Below are 18,368 nucleotides of genomic sequence, written 5' to 3' on the forward strand. Positions count from 1 at the left end.
TTGACGATTTGGTCAAAATCTGGCCACAACACGCCTCCCGCTTCATTCTCATAATTGCACCTCCACTACACCCTGGGTTGTTTTCTAGTCATTGATCATCCCCATCTTTTTTGTTTTGCATTACAATCGCGTTTCACCTGCTTTTTGTATTTTTGAAGTTTTTTTGCCAAAAATTAGTAAATTTAAAAGAAAAATAGCAAAATCAACCCAAAAAAACCCCAAAAATCAAAATAAATCAAAATAAATCAAAAACTTCACCCCGACACATTATGTACACTCACATGTAATTTTTATGGCCGGATTTCTTCGTTTTATCAATATTTTGCCCAAAAAATGATTATTTTTATATATATGCATACACTTATTGGCCCCAATTTGGCGTTTGGCCTCATATCTCTGTAGGTTAATGTTGTATAAGTGCATATGTACTTTGGTTAGTCTAAAAAATTTCACAATAAAACGTAAACCCCTCAAAAATAGTCAAAACATGCCCTTTTTGCTGCTTTTTACTGTCATCGGGTCCGCATTGAGAATGCCTCCCCCCCTCCTAATCGGAGTCCTCCCGGATGACAAGGTATCGCCTCGCGGTATATGTTGTGCATGGGTTTAAAAAACGTGCTAATGCATGGCCTTGTAACATGGCCCTACATGATGCATACGCGGTCAATGCATGGTAAAAGTAATGTTGTGCAAGAGGAGGGAATAAGCAAGACGCTTGTTGGCATTTGACGTCGAGGTTTCCTATTTGTTGTTGGTTTGGTTGGCAGATTTTCTTTGCAATTAAAAGTTGTAATTCTGCCGCTCTTTGTTTGATCATCTTCTTTGCAAAGGTGCCCAGGTTTTCCGCTATTGTAGGTATGACCATTGTGGTCTCCATGGAGAGAATTATCGTGGGTGGCTGATGTGGCCGTAATATTTTTCTCTTTTGCTTTCCATTTGTAGCTTTGTTTTGGATGCGTTTGTAGGTTTATGGCCTCTTTTCTGGTCTTGGTGGTTGTTCTATTGATCGGCATCCAAACAAATTGATTTGCCGATGTCGTTTGTCTGGCTGCTGGTTTTGCTTGTACTGAAGGGAGTTCCTGTAGCATCGCCTTGGGGATCCAAATGCGTTTCTCATGTAGTTGGCGATTGAGCATGTTCTTCCGTATCCATATCTGTTTGATGTTTGATTAACCTGGTTTTTTGGAGGCTGTCTGCTATTGCACTGTGGTTTGTAGGCTCGTTCACGTAGATCTTTTCGTACCCATACTTGTTGTTTGCTTATTGCTGACTTTGATCTATTCTTTGTCGCCTGTGGTATCTCATTTTTTGATTGAAGACAGTTGGTTGTTTCCTGTTTATCCTTCGTAGGTATCTTTTGCTGGTTAAGTGACACCCATCTATTTTACTCTTGATCAAGTAATTGTGGCACCATTATTGGGTTCTTTCGGGTTGTCTGAGCAAAGGCTACCACTTGGTGTTCTTGTGCTTGTTGAATTCTGACTGTATTCGAACTCCAATCTATCTGCACATTATATTCTTTCTGCCATGGTTATCCCAACAACATTGGGTGTAGTGTGCTCGCATCCTCAACCACATAAAACTTGTGGGGATAAACATTCTGATGTACTTGTATATGCAATATCGTCCAGCCCAATGTGCTTAATGAATTCGAGGTACTGCTTTTCAACGCTTGTTGAGTAGGATGGAGTTGATCTTCGAGCTGGAGCTCATTATATAATTTGCAAGAAATCAGATTTGTTTGAGCTCCAGAATCAAGCAATGCCGTCGATTCAACTTGATTGCTACCCACTTTGACTGCAATTATTGGTTCCGCTGTGTCTTCACCAAAATTCGTTAATCGAATAGCATTTATTCACAACGGTGATCCACTTTGTTGTTGTTGTCGTAGAAGCCGTCTTTTTGCAATGCGTTCTTTTGCTTTTTCTTCTGCTTCTTCTCGTACCCTTTGTTTCTCCTTCATCCATTGTTTTTCTTGATGGATTTGTTGAAGCATATCCTGTGTTAGTGGTAAATGATACTTTTTTAACCCACACCCACTAATCCAATTTGGCATTTCTTCTTCTGCCAATGTAGCAAGTTTGATAGCTCCGCTTTGTGATAAGTCACTAATCACAATGGGTCCCATCCCTCGCTTTTTAAGTTTTTTGGCATGTTGCTTCAAAGTATAAACAAGTACATAATCACCTGTTTTGAACTCTTTCGTACGCACATGCTTGTCAAAAAACTCTTTTTTTCTTCTCTTTTTAGCATAGATCGAAGCTACAGCTCTCAGTCGAAGTTCATTTAGCTTTTCAAGATCGTCTATTCTTGAAGAGAGCTCATGGCCTGTCCATTCTAAGCGTTTCACTACTCGTAGAGTTGGAACTAAAAACTCTATGGATAATATAGCATTTAGACCAAACACCATGTTGTATGGTGTGGTTCCGATTGATGTTTTGTAAGCTACATTATATGCCCATAGTGTTGAGTGTAATTGTTGATCCCAGTCTGTCCTTGATTCTGATACAATTTTAGTCAAAACAGTGCATAGTGTTTTATTTGTGTCCTCAGCTTGTCCATTTGCCTGTGGATGATATGGAGTAGATTTCTTATGTATGACCATGAATTCCTCTAGCAGGTATTCCATGACTTCATTAGGAAAATGTGTTCCTCAATCACTGACAATTTCTATTGGTAATCCGTATCATACAAAGACATTCTCATACAAAAATTGTGCAGTGGTTCTTGCATCTGCTTTTTGTGTTGCTTTGGCTTCAACCCATTTTGTGAGATAGTCCGTAGCCACAATGATATATTGTTATGCGTGCGATAAGCAGGGGGTGAAATAGGTCCCACAAAATCAATTCCCCATTTCGCAAATGCCCGTGCTCCCATCATTGGCTGTAGTGGCATCTCATCTCTCTTTATCGGCACCTTAGTGCGCTGACATGCGTCACAACGCTTTACAAACTCCTCAGCATCCATGTGCAATGTAGGCCACCATATTCCTGCGGTTAAGACAATTTTTTCCGTCTTATCGCCTGAAAAATGGCCTCCACTTATTCCTCCATGTGCGTGTTCTAGAATCAGCAGGTATTCACTTTCACTTGCACAGATTCTAAGTTGATTGTCCTTTCCTCGCTTGTAGAGTTGATTTTTGAGTAAATTAAAGTCTCGAGCCTCCAACTGTATAGCCCTTTTTTGCGCTTTTGTTATGTTTTTAAGAAATGTCCTCGTTGTTAAGAAATCAAAAATATATTGAGTCCATGCAAGTGCAATGGTTACCTGAAACAATGTCGCGTGATCCACCGGTCGTTTGGCACTACTTATAGTACAATTGTTAACATAAGCATTTGTGTCAGCATATATAGCTAGCCAATAAACTCCTAAGTGTTTCAATCTTTGGTGTGTTTTCATTGTTGAACAATGAAATGCATAGTCTTGGATGTGTGCTTCTTCAAGATAACATTCGAATTCCTCTAGATTTATACATAATCATAGAATTTGGTCCAAGCCTAGATGGTACAATCGTCTTGCAATCAACTAAAAAAAAAAAAATTGTCGAAATGTTTGTTGTTTGGATCTATCTTCCTTGTTATCAAATCTACCTCCAAAGGAAAGAATGCTAACAATTTCCTGAGACCATTTGGGTATCATTTCAATATTGAAAAGATAAGCATCAGGTATGTCATCATCTACTCCTTCAGGAGCTTCCCCATTTTGTAACCTTGAAAGATGATCCGCTCGTAGATGAGTTTTACCTTGTTTTACAACCACTGTGAAGTCAAACTCTAGCAATATAATAAACCACTGTACAATTCTCCCAGTATTGCATGGTTTATTTACTAGATACAAAAGAGCTTGATGATCTGTGAAGAACACAAATTTGTTTGCAAGCAGTAATACCGAAATTTCTTTACAGCATCAATCATTCATAATCCCTCTCTTTCAGTGGTGGTGTAGTTCGTTTCTGCACTATTTAGTTGTCGGCTCGCATAACAAACTGGGAAATCCATTCTTCCATCTCTAGGTTGAGCCAGAATACTCCCAATTGCGTATACAGAGGCATCAATGTGAACATGGAATATCTTTTTCCAATCTGGTGTTTTAAGTATAGCTGTTGATACAAGGTTTTTCTTAAGCTTTTTGAATGAATTTTCACACTCCTCAGTCCAGTCGAAACTGACTAATAAGTGATATAGTGGTTGTGCAATGACCGCATACATATATATGAATCTTTGATAATATCCGCAGTGTTCCATGAAAAATCATACTTGTTTGGCATTAGTAAGCCCGGGCAAGTCTGATATGACTCTAATTTTGTCTAGGTCAGTGGTTATGCCATTTCTTGAGACAATATGTCCTAAGATGCGGCCTTGCCTTACCATAAAAATGAAATTTTTTGGGTTGAGACAGATTCAATATGTTTTGCACTTCTCAAATACCTTTTGTAAATGGTCAAATATATGTTCTTCTCGTACAAGAGAGTGGACACAGAGATCATCCATATATATTTCTAAGAATATTCTTAGGTATTCTTTGAACGCATGAGTCATTCACCTTTGGAAGGTGGCTGGGGCATTGGTTAGGCCAAAAGGCATAACTCTATACGCAAATTTTCCCCAAAAGGCATAACTCTATACGCATATATTCCCCACTCTGTGGAAAATGATGTTTTGTGTTGATCCTGTATTGCAATTGCCAATTGGTTATACCCCGAAAACCCATCTAAAAAGGAATAAGCCCGTTTTCCTGCTACCCTCTCAAGCACATGTTCCATGATTGGCAAGGGATAATTATCCCTTATTCTGGCTGCGTTCACTTTTTTGAGATTCACACACACACGCAGTTTTCCGTTCTTTTTGGGAACAACCACAATGGGTGACACCCAATCTGTATGCTTGATTTCATAGATGAATTTAGCATCCATCAGCTTGTCAATCTCTTCTTTGATTCGTTTAGCGAATGTGCCATTATGAAGGACGTTGTTTGCTTGGTTTGGCATCTAATTTTAAAGGAATTGTATGTTGGCATATCGAGGGATCAACTCCTTTGAGGTCTTTGTAGGACCATGCAAACACATCTTTATACTTCTTGAGAAGTTGTGTTAGCCTTTCTTCTTCTTCAAGCTCTAAATCCGTTGCTATATAGACAGGCTGAGGCTCTTCGCCTGGTGTAGCAAGGTCTATCCGTTTTGCATCTTTCGGCCCATCGGAAGATTCCTAGTTTATTTTTCCCCTTATTGGTGGTGTCATTATGATTTTTCTATCTTGGATGGTGAATTTTCGATAGTGGGATGGTACATTCATGTTTCCTCTTTCTGAATTCTCCCTACCGTCACTTTCTCCCTCAGTAGTCCATACCTCTCGTAACGACCGTTTTAGTTCTTGGTATTTCTTTTTATGCTCCATTGTGGTCCACTCTGGATCTTTTGTCTTTTCCTGTTTTGATTGTTGAGACATCCTCTTCTAGGGTAAGTCCAAACCCTGCAAATTGAGTAGGGAAGTCCAAAACTTCTTCATCTCTAATTACACGTACAAAGGCTGCTACATGATCCCTAGGATCTCTGTTTCCCGTGTATTTCTTGTTTACCCATTTTTGCGCCTGAGAAGGTCTAGTTCTACGATGGTCTACAAATCTCATCATTGGTTCTCCTCGTCCTACTCGATATACCTCCTCTGGCCTTCGATAGTGGGAGGGTTCCTCTCCCAGAGGTGCTCCTAAGCCATAATTTCTGACAATTCTTGCAAGAGGTGGTTCATCTCTTCGAACTCGTTCTGTCTTTCGGGCTCTGCCGACTCTTGAGTTTTTGACTTACTCTCGCTTTGATACTATGTATAGAGTGGTGGTTCTTGTAAATCTCTTAGCCCTCGTGCAGCTGGATAACCATCTCTATTTTGGTCTTGTTCTATGTCTCACTTTGTTGAAGCCATTCCTGCAATGATGATTGGGTTGCTTGTTGGTTCTGGTAGTTGAACGTCTGTTGTCAGTTAGAATGTGATGTTGTCTTGTACTCCTTTGAAAATGGGTTTCTTGACTTGCTAGGGGTATAGGTGGACCTTGGTACTTCTTCAGGGGCATATGTTGATGTTTCTGGAACTGTTGTCTTTTCTACCTCCTCTGGGAGAATTTGTTTGTATTCTCGCCCGTACCTGTCAACAAAAATGATATCCTTCCCTATAGAAATTTCATAAGAGAGCAAGTACAGAACCTTATCTTTGCTTAATTCATTTGGGTAGGGTTCTTTGCATCGAAAATAAGAGACTACTCCCTCGCTCTCATGCTTGTAAATTCCCACATTCTCATTATAGGTAGAGACCCTGGTTGTTTTTTTATCATACATAAAAAGAGCTCCAGGTCGATCAATTTTTGGAGGCGGCTCTTGAGCCTCTGAGACCATTTTTCCTTTTTCCACATTATCTCCATATTTGTTGTAATCCTTAGGGTTACTAACTATCAGATAGTGGTTCCCATTTTCGTCTAGAAATCTATCTCCATCATCATAGACTCGAATTATCTCCAGTCTTTGAGAAGGTCTTTCCTCTATACAAATACACTTGCGTCCCCGATAGTCAGAATAAACTAGGGCTCCCATAGAGTTTGTTCCTTCTAAAAATATTATAGTGAACTTGGCATTGTTCAAAGGGTTTTGGGAGGTACTTCCTCCTAGCATTGGTCCTTCACCGGAGAAACCTCCTGGCTGTTGACTATCCATCATGAAGAAGGACTTATCTGATGAAGTGTCAGTATCACTACCTTCCTCAATGATTGGGGCTAATGGATCTAGCCTTGCCTGGGTTACACTTTCTTCAGTGGATATAAAGCTACCCTGATCACCTGCCACTTTTTGGTCTCTAGGAATGTGTCTTCCTGATCTTAAATTCATCAAACTTATCAATGCAATTTATCACAAATCCAACCACTCACCTGGCAAGGGATCATTTTCCGCTCAAATTCTTGCCTTGCTGCTGAATACACCTGTACACAAGCGTTTAATTTTGGCAATCGAATCAAAGCATTTAACCGCTACAGGTGGTCTTAGTAATGATTGGTATAATTGGAGGGTTAACCTCAACCACTACTGTACTCTGTACACTTCGGAAGTTCTTGATTAGGTCTGCTAATCTGGAACTGTACACCACCCAAGTGTTTATCAGTATAGAGGTAAAGTCTTAATTCCATCTTTGCTCCGTCAAAAGGTCAGAAAAAGTCCAATTTCACTTCTGGAAGAATTTTTGGAACCCTTAAGTCAATTAGAACCTCCTGGTAGGTCCAATGTTTAATTTTTTCCAAGAAATGACCCTGTAGACATCCTACATGTAGGATGTCTTTTTGCTGTATTTCAGCCAAAATTTTCAATGTGGCTTTCCCTTGATGTGCTGAGCTCACTCGTGTGTTTACTTTTTGGTTTGGACACCTATAAGTTGGCCAGCTGATCAAAATTCTGTTTCAGAAGCCTAATGTCAATTCTGATGATTTCACCAGTCCAATCAGCTCCAAATCGGACCAAACTTGACTAGGAGGTTTGTATAAGGCTATATGAGAGCTTGGTATGTCTCAACTAGGAATTTGGACTTTTCTTCATGCATTAGACATACTACGTGTAGGATGTCTTTTGCAAAACAGAATTTGACCAAACTTAGCCCACAGCCTTTCCTTGGTTTGTTGAGCTCACTGGTGTGTTTACTTTTGTGTTTGAATGTCAAAAGACCCCAAATTTAGCTATTCTAGCCTTTTTCAGTCAAAAATGCTAAAGTCCGCTTAAACCCCAATTTTCTCACCCAAGTAGGTCCTCCCAATTTTGGGAAGGAGGTGAATTAAGGGGAATCTCAATGGATTTCCTTATGTGGCTTTGAAAGAAAAAGGGAGCAGATGGCACGTGGGTGGAGAGAGAGAGAGAGAGAGAGAGAGAGAGAGAGAGAGAGAGAGAGAGAGAGAGAGATCTTATTTGCCATGCGGCGCATGCCCTCTGTGTGTGTGTGTGTGTGTGTGTGTGTGTGTGTGTGTGTGTGTGTGTGTGTGTGTGTGTGTGTGTGTGTGTGTGTGTGTGTGTGTGAGAGAGAGAGAGAGAGAGAGAGAGAGAGAAAGATGTGCTCTATACAGCGGCACTACGTCGGACAGAGAGTTGAGGGGGAGAGAGAGAGATTTTTCCCTTGTGGAAACAGGAGAGAATGATGTCGTGCATGTCACGATGCAGAGTCTCAGGAAATGGTCAAGCCACCTGCACCCGAAATTGTTGCAGAGCATTTTGCACCCTCCCTGGTCCTGCATCAACGGCGGTTGATTGACTGCGGAGATTAGAGGGCAGCGCTCTGTAGACCTGCATATGGTGTGGGGATGAGGTGGACGAGGAGCGTGATGATGATAGGCGCAACTAGATGTGTGCCACCGCGTAGGGGATGAACTGTTGCAATGGGGCAGCCATTGTTGTGTAGAGCAACACAGTTAGAGCGATTTGGGGGGAACGATAATGCACACTTCTTTTTCACGATTCTCGCTGATGTGGACTGCAGAATCTCTCTAGATTCCAGTTAATAGGAGTGTGTAGACCAAGTAGATAGCGATCCCAATTGAGATGAAACCTTTCTCATGCACTCAATAAATCATGTAGATCATGCTCATGAAAACATCCTATGGTTTTGCTCTTAAAATTATGCCTTGGCACAAATTGGGTAGGATCTCTGGCAATTTCTTTCTTTTGGCCACCACCTATCAAGATATGGTCAATCTTCCACTTTCCAGGTGAAATTAGGGTAAAACCTACCTTCTTAACACTTTGGCCAACTCAGATTCTCCAAATTCCTGCGAGATCACCCTGTAGACATACTACGTGTAGAATGTCTACTGCCTGAAATTTTAATTTTTCTCTGTCAGTGGGCTTCCCTATGCTCAGCAGCTCTCTTAGAAGTATTCACAGAAACTTTTGGACTTCAATTCAGCTTCTAAACACAAATTACCGTCTTTTACAGCTCTTTGATGAGCCTAACAGCAAATATAGCATGCATAAAGTGCTCCAGATCCTAAATCATGATGTCCTACTAACCCTACTCCTACTCATCATGTGAGATGGTGATTTTGGTGTCTCGATTGCTTCATGGCCTCCCTGGACTCTCAAGCTATCCTTTCACCGTCTCTACCACTCCAACTCCTACTCTCCTACCTAATACTCCCTAAGTCGAAGAATCTAGGCCAGACACTCGCTCCCTAAACTCCTCCTAAGACCTAGAGAGTCCCCCACCCTCTGATCCTATCTAAATGTAAAATAAGACTCTGGCAAGCCAGAGAATCCCTATCCTCAAGGACTAGTCTCAATCACCTACCTAGAGTTTTCGTCCCCGACAGCGGCTCCAATGTTGGCGGATACACCGCGATAGACGTCAACACAGCAAGAACTCACCTAACAAAATTTGTCAGCTAAGGATGAAGCTCGACCTGTAGGCGCGTGGAAGCAAGCATAGGGTGTCAACCTACACTCGACCCACTATTGACTACTTCCTACAGAGGTCTCTATCCAATGTCTAAGTTACATCCTTCAAAAGTACACAGGAGGAGATTTCCTACAATGCTTCCAAGAGCCAAATACCCATCAGACGTTCTCAAAACGCGACGAAACTTGAGGAAAATCCTATTAACACCAATAGGCCGCTCTCCCTAAGGTCCGAGACCCAAAACCCTACCGAAAAACACCCGATGCAAAATCATGTAGGATGTCTAAACAGGTTTTTGCAGGTCGTCCTTTCTGAAAACTAAAGTGCCTAATGTGTAGCTCTACTCATTGCGAACGTGTGGATATGCTGAAATGTGAAAACAGACACCATATGCTCACCGAATCACCAGAAATAGCTCGCGGGTCAATCTTGCAAAGCCGGGGCCGTACACGCGCAATGTAGGTGTGGGTGCATAGCTCTTTTCGGAGGCAACACGTTGCACTTCTCCGCACTCGATTCCGACCACCAGTGTGCCCGTAGCGTCAAGATAAACTCTCACTCTCTCTCGTACACAGAATATGCTTCTCACAGACACTTCATAAAAATCAACAAAAGGGTTTTTCATTAAGGTCAAAATTTGGTATAAATACCTTCCAATTACAATATCTCAAGTTCCAAAGTAAAATCTTACTTAGTCTAATGGCAAAAATAATATATAAAATTGGAAACTTCTGCAAGCCCCAAGTGTTTACAAATGAAATTACAGGTTTTTTTCTTAACCAGGGAATGACTACATAGGATTTCTTTCTTTTCGTATTCCGCCAGTCTTTAGTTGAGTGTAGCCGCCAGTCTTCTGCTAACAATGAAGAAGATGGCAAGCTTAAGCATTGAAGCATGGCTCTTGGTTAGATTTGCATTCCATAGCCAAGAGTGTTGGTGTAGGCTCTCCACTTCTCAACAAGCTTGGAGAAGGAGATGGAGCTCTTGCACTTTGCGCTCCACACAATGAGAGAATATGTGTGTGTGTGTGTGTGTGTGTGTGTGTGTGTGTGTGTGTGTGTGTGTGTGTGTGTGTGTGTGTGTGTGTGGGAGAGTATACCCCCCTCTCATGCTTGGTCTCTCTCTCTCTCTCTCTCTCTCTCTCTCTCTCTCTCTCTCTCTCTCTCTCTCTCTCTCTCTCGTATTATTTTATTATTTCATTTGGACATGTGTCCTCTTTGAGAGAAAGAACTTAATTATTTATTTTTATGTATCTAAATTCTCATTGAACCACTTTATCCAATAGCATTCAAGCACATCATGCGGGCCACATGTGGAGGATCATTTGAACATATGTCTTTTATGCTTATTAGGTCATTTGGTTGAATTGAATACTTCAAGGACTCATTCAATCAAGAAAGCATGTGTCCTTTATGCTTCTTAAGTCATTTGTTTTGAATTGAATACTTCAAGCCTTAGTCGATCAAGCATGATAATGTTCGTGCTTCTTGAGAATTTATCTTTGACTAAACATTTCAAAAACCTTAGTCATTTAAGCATAAAAAATCACCTCAAGCTTTGGGCAAGGCTCCCACAACCACTTTAAACATCTTAGCATTTCATGCTTGGGTAGGATTCCCACATCGAGGTTAGCCCTAGCTTGCGTAAGGTCAAAGGGCTTTTTAACACTAACTTTTGGATCTATAGTCAACACACATATAATATGTGCCATCTTTCTTTTGCACTAAAAGTACTGGTGAACAGAATGGAGAGGAGCTAGGCCTCACTATTCCTTTTTCCACCAATTCATGTCCTTGCCTCATGATCTCCTCTTGTTGAGCTTGTGAAACTCAATAAGGAGGTTTATTAGGCCGTGATCTTCTTAGTAGAAGCTCTATTGCATGGTCATCATCCCCTCGTTTTGGAGATAGCTCACTAGGGATGTCATCAATGAAAACATCTTGGAATCCATTTAGGAAATTAGACAACTCTAATTCCTCTGGATTCCCTTTATTGATACTTGTGAAAACATTAGAATCATTTACAAATTCTCTAACAAAAATAATATACACAAAAATAGAGCTTTTTATTGACTTATCAAAAGCAAACGTATTTACCAGCGATGTGGTGTTTCCCAAATCATTAGCATCTATGTACATGCTCTTTTCCCTGTAGGTGAAATAGATTCTTCTTTCAAGGGACTTCATGTTGGCAGCCATGCGATTGAACCATGGTGCCCCTAGGATAACATCCTCATGTTGGAGAGGAGAGATTAAAAAAATCTTCTTTGTTGACGTAGCTTTGGACATGAAGCCTCAACTTCCCAATCAAGGGAGTAATGGAGGCCTGCTATCCCTTGAAAGTTGTGTCAGCAGTTTCAGTATCTCCCATCTCAAAATCTTGAATACCCAACTTGGTAGCCAACTCTGTTGATATGAAGTTATGAGTAGAGCCAGGGTCAAACAATATGAAGGCATCATGCTCCCTTACTTTTCCCCAAGCATAGGAGAGGAATGAGCCTTTGCAATGAGTATCCTCTTTTGGAGCTTCAATCATGGAAGCTCTAAGAGTGTCATTGAGTACATGTCTTTTGGGGCAAGTACATGTCTTTTGGGGCAAGAACGATAACCATGTCCTTGCTCCCCACACTTAAAGCATTTATGGTCTTTATGAAAGGCCTCCAATTTTTTAGGAGAGAGCTTATTTTTACCTTTGTAAGCTCCTTTCTCCTTGACCTTGTTGTTGTTGGTGTTTGTGTTGGCTTGGGAAGAGTTTTGAGCATTGCTCTTCCCTTTAGCTTCATTTTCATCCTTGTTTTCCATGGGCTTGAAATTTCTTCTCGCCCCTTGTTGGAAATTGATCCTTGAAGCAACCATAGTTTGGTGAGTGACTTCGGTGATAGTGCTAGGCCGTTGGGAGTTGACATACTCAATCATTTCTTTAGGTAATACCACACAAAATTGTTGCTTTTGTTTGATGAAGTCTATCCTTTGAAAGACTATACCTTTGAGATGTAAATGCCAAAACTTGTTTACATATTTGTGGATAGACTCGTTGAAGAGCATCTTCAAGCTCCACCATTTGGTAAGCACTTTGTCCTTTGAATCGCTTGCAAGAAATTGCTTCATGATGGAAACTCGTAGAGTTTTCCATATCTTTGGGGCCTTGTTGTTGCTACAAAAGCTAGCCCACCATTGACGAGCAGACTTCTAGAAGTCCATAGCTACATGGTGTAGCTTGGAGAACTCCGTGAAGCCTTCGTCTCCAATGGCCGTATTAAATTTTTGGATGAAGGCCAGTACTTTGTCGGTGGCACCAAATGTGCCATCATAGGTGAGAAAAGAGATATCTTTCCTCCCTCTTTAAATTTCTTGAGCTTTTGGGACCTTTGCCATGCAGGGTAAGTTTTGCAATGTCCTCTCCTCTTGTATTCTCTAGGAGAATAACCATAGCTTTCATCAGAAGAGGAGGAAGGAGAAAAGGGTGACCTCTTTCTTGACCTTTTCTTCCCTTGTTTCCTCTCTTGCCTTTTGGAGTGACGAGGAGAAGGACTATGGGTTGACCGTTTCCTCTTAGGAGGAGTTGGTGATAATCTAGACCGCCGTCTTCATGGAGCCACATCTTTAGAGGAACTTAGGGATTCACTTATTTCTCGTTCTTTGGATTCCTCCTCTCTTATGAGAGAGAGTCTTCTTTTGGGAGTCTCATCAAGAAGCCTCCTAAACTATCTCTCCTCTTGGAGAGGAAGAGAAATCCCATAAGCACGAAGTTGTAGGTAACTTCGGCTTGCAAAGTAGGGTTTCCCATAGCTTGATGCAGCCTAGTAATAAGATAATTGATAAACATGGGGACATCATCATTAGCACCTTCATGTGCAAAATCAAAGTTATCAATGTTCATTCTACTCTCTTGGTTATTATCTCCATGCTAATTATAATTATGTGTTTACTTAGTGTATTCTTTGGCAAATCAAAACCTTAGTTACTACTCCTCTTAGCCTTTGAAAATAAGCACTTAAATATCTACACCCATAGCTTGAATTGGTTAATTATAGAGAGTATTGGGGTGGGTTTAAGATAGAAAAATTTCCAAGGGATAGCTCCTTTTGGACTTCTTATGGCTCAATAATGGTAAATCCATAGGCAAGTCTAAAAAGACCCCATTATTAAGACCAAAGCCCCCGAGGTGTGCACCATATCACACATAGTGGGCTCAACAAAACCGATAATAGATCCCATTCCCACTTACCCTAATATAATTAACAAAATTAACCATTAATAGACTACTTAAGGACCTCTCTTCTTAAGCTAGAAAAGAGAAACCAAATGCTCTGATACCAATGTAATGGAAATGGCCTATAAACTTTGAGAATAGCGGAATTAAGAGAATTAGAGTGAGCATTTTTGTGAGATTGCTTTGAGAACATAGAGAGTGAACTTAATTGATGGTAGCAACACAAACATAGTACTTAATTAATTTGGCATGAACAATACTTTTGCAAGAGAGAGAGAGAGAGAGAGAGAGAGTATTAGAGAACATGCCAATAGTTGAGGACAGGATTTACTTGGAGTTGGTCCCCCCTCCAAAAGGCGTTTGTATTATAGTTTCTCCCATCAAGAGAGACTTGTTACAATACAATCTTTGTGTTCCTTGTGACCTTGGTGATGCTATGAATATGGAAATCTTCATGCATCACGATCTTAACATAAACTTTGCAAAAATCATTAACTATCCCAAGCCTCAGTCACAAGGCCTCAAACACCTTCGAAGGTGGAGAGAGCTAGCGGGGAATGAGGGTAGGACAGAGGAAGAAGAATCATCCAAACGAGAAAGAAATATATCCTCACTTATCATCACTCTTCTTGCTTAGCATAGCATAACAGCATAGTAATGAAGAAGATGGCAAGCTTAAGCATTGAAGCATGGCTCTTGGTTGGATTTGCATTCCATAGCCAAGAGTGTTGGTGTAGGCTCTCCACTTCTCAACAAGCTTGGAGAAGGAGATGAAGCTCTTGCACTTTGCACTCCACACAATGAGATAATGTATGTGTGAGTGTGTGTGTGTGTGTGTGTATGTGTGTGTGTGTGTCGGGAGATTGTACCCCCTCTCATGCTTGGTCCACCTCCCTCTCTCTCTCTCTCTCTCTCTCTCTCTCTCTCTCTCTCTCTCTCTCTCTCTCGTATTATTTTATTATTTCATTTGGACATGTGTCCTCTTTTTCCTCTTTGAGAGAAAGAACTTAATTATTTATTTTTATATATCTAAATTCTCATTGGACCCCTTTAAAACCTATCCAATAGCATTCAAGCACATCATGAGGGCCACATGTAGAGGATCATTTGAAAATGTGTCTTTTATGCTTATTAGGTCATTTGGTTGAATTGAATACTTCAAAGACTTAGTCAATCAAGAAAGCATGTGTCTTTTATGCTTCTTAAGTCATTTGTTTTGAATTGAATACTTCAAGCCTTAGTCAATCAAGCATCGAAACGTTCATGCTTCTTGAGAATTTATCTTTGAATTTAACATTTCAAAAACCTTAGCCATTTAAGCATAAAAAATCACCTCAAGCTTTGGCCAAGGTTCCCACAACCACTTTAAGCATCTTAGCACCTCATGCTTGGGTAGAATTCCCACCTCAAGGTTAGCCCTAGCTTGCGTAAGGTCAAAGGACTTTTTAACACTAACACTTTTGGAGGTCTTTAATGAAGCTAACCCTGAGGTCTTTTAAGTTCCATTAGATGTACGTTGCTCTTTGATAGACTACCTCCGTTTGGACTCCTTTTGAGATGTAACCATCTCTCCTCTTGGTCCCTTGCTGAGGTAAATCTAGAAGCACTTATTGCACATTGCTCTTTGGTAAACCGTCTCGTTTTGGACCCCTATTGAGATGCAACCATTTCTCATTTTGGTCCCCTGTTGAGATAGGTCTAGAAGAACAAATATATATCCTAACTCTTGTTCCCATTTTATCTTTCCATATTAAGTGATCAATTTAATATGAGAAATTTATTTGGTAAAGTTAGATATTATATTTTATGACATCTACACGGTTAGTGCATCGGGGGTTGCATGACCTACACGGTTAACGCATCGAGGATTTTGCCTTGGCTTTGCCTAAACACGCGGTGCTAGGTATCGAAGAGACATGGCGCCTAAACTGGTATGGTTGGTGTTGATACCCTACCACCTACTGGTATTTGGGATCCTTTCAGAGCTCGTGTTCATGGAGGGAGGCAAAGTGCCTCAGCTTATGTCTAGCTCGGGTAGATTGGAGGTGTTCTGGCTTGCCCTCAGCGAAGTAAATTTCTCTATGTTAGTAGTAGAGCAGATGTGGATGGGTGGACCGGTCGATCCCTGCATAGAGTCCGGTGCTTTGCTAGTTATTTTGTCATAAACTTTTTGATGTTACGATATACCCAAATTTTGTCATTGCATTAATACATAGTTGCCTATTTCATTTAGATGGGACATTTAAAGATTCTTTGTTGTCATTTTCTCATGTCTCTGTGCACTCTATTTCACTCTCCATTATACTCTCTCTCTCTCTCCCTCTCTCTCTCTCTCTCTCTCTCTCTCTCTCTCTCTCTCTCTCTCTCTCTCTCTCTCTCTCTTCCCGCGACGCAGTGTACACATATATTCACCCTCCACAATGTTATATTTTTCTTGAGTATGCTTTCATTCATAACACCCATTCAGGGGTAGGCACTAGTCGTTCAGTACCTCTGGATGCAGTCAGGCTCATGGCCTAAACTCCATGCTTGGTCGGGCACTGAGAGCTCTTCCCCTATGCAAATGATTTTGCAACTTTGATGTATATTGAAAATTGTATAAAGGTGTAAATTGTGTATTTGTGTATAGACCCCCAGGGAGGGGTATCTCTCACATGTAGGCCCCAAGAAAATTGAAGCTATACAATGATGGCCTAGACCCAAAAACCTGCATGAGCTACATTCTTTCATTGGTCTATGCAAATATTACAGGAAGTTTGTTGTAATTTTGGAGTACAGGCTAACATGAGATTGAGGCGGGATTGTTAAAGAAAAACACCCCATATGTATGGACTCATTTACAAGAAACCTCATTCACTACACTTAAGAATGCTTTGACTAGTGCACCTGTGTTGCAATTGCCTGATTTTGATCGACTATTCTTTGTGGTAGTCACAGATGCTAGTGGAAAAGGTGTCGTTGCAGTTCTTATGCAAGATAACCATCCACTTGCATTTAAAAGCTATAAATTCAAACCATTTGAATCTAAATTTAGTACTATGACAAAGAGTTGACTGCTATAGTGCATGCCTTGAAAATTTGGAAACACTATCTAATGGATGCTAACTTAATCATTAAAAATGATCAGCAAAGTATCAAGTACTTGTTACCTCAACCCCTAATAGACAATATAAATATTAATTAGGCTGCTTTTATTCAAATTTTTCAACCCAACATTCAATACCAACCTGGTAAAGAAAATGTTGTAGCTGATGCTTTGAGTTGAAGACCCTCTCTTAATAATCCATCTATTATTACGAGAACTTTGATTGATACTATGTGAAAACTCTACCTAATGGGTGTCGATTTAATCATTAAAAGTGATTAGTAAAGTATCAAGTACTTGTTATCTCAAACACATCTAATAGACAATAGAAATATCAAGTGGGTTGATTTTATTCAAAGTTTACAGCCCAACATTCAACACCAACCTGGTAAAGAAAACGTTGTAGTTGATGCTTTGAATTGAATACCCTTTTCTGTAACATTTAATGCACTAGTAACTTGTATGTAGTGGAAATTGATAACATAGTGAGCATTTCATTAAGAACAAGTTCCTAATGAGCATAGAGAGAGTACTTAATTTGAGAAAGCAACATAACCATTTAAACCTAGTTAATTTGGCATTGACAATACTTGAAAAGAGAGAGAAATAGAACAATTGACAACAATTGAGGATTAGATTTACATGGAGCCGATGGTCCCCCCTCCATAAAGGCTTTGTATTATAGCTTCTCCCATCAAAGGAGACTCTTGTACAATACAATCCTTGTGCTCCTTGATAAAACTTGATGGTGCAATGAAGATGGAAGCTTCATGCACCAATTGATGCTTGAAAAACACACCTAGTGTCCCTAGCTTTAGTCCCAAGACCTCACTCACCTCAAAAATGGTGAGAGCTAGCAAGGAATGAGGATAGATTGAGAGGAAGAAGAGGTATCTTACAAGAAAGAAGTATTCTCCTCACATAATCACTCTAATAGCATAGCTTAGCTGAGTAATTAGCATCGTAGAGGAGATGAGCATGCCATTGAAGCTTGGCTCTTGGTTGGATTTGCATTCCATCGCCAAGAGTTGTTGGTGTAGGCCTCTACTTCTCAATGCTTGGAGAAGGAGATGGAGTTCTTCTTGCAATTTACTCTTACACATTGGTGCACACATGGTTGTGTGTATGTAGCAATGTGTAAGAGTAAAATGCAGCCTTCTCTCTCATCTTGATCAAACCCTCTTGCTATTTGCTCATGTTGGCATCCCATTGGCTCCTCTAAAGCTTAGCCAACCACAAATTAGCAACATAGTTGATAGCCTTTTAACAAATGTCCCCCTTTCCCCTTTTGTGAGAGCTTTAGGTAATTAAATAATTCAGTTAAACTCGTAGTGAACCTCTTAGTCTTCTGGCCAATAGGAATTAGGCAAGCCATTGGGCTACTGAATGCTCATTGGACCCCTTAGTAGACTACCTAATAGTCTTCTAGGGAGCTTAATTTCTATTGGTTCTTTTATCAAGCACTTTTAAATTGATTAGGCTAATGTTACTGTAGCCTAATTCTCATTGGTCCACCTCTATGGCTATCCAATAGGATTTGAGGGGAGGTTGGGGGCAACTCGCCTAGGAGCTTGACATGTGTCCAGTATTCCCTTTGTGTAAAGGGGAAGCCTTGGAGTGTGTGTGTGTGTGTGTGTGTGTGTGTGTGTAATTCTCTCTCA

This window comes from Adiantum capillus-veneris, chromosome 13 (assembly GCF_014529385.1).
Source record: "Adiantum capillus-veneris isolate H3 chromosome 13, ASM1452938v2, whole genome shotgun sequence".
Taxonomy (NCBI): Eukaryota; Viridiplantae; Streptophyta; class Polypodiopsida; order Polypodiales; family Pteridaceae; genus Adiantum; species Adiantum capillus-veneris.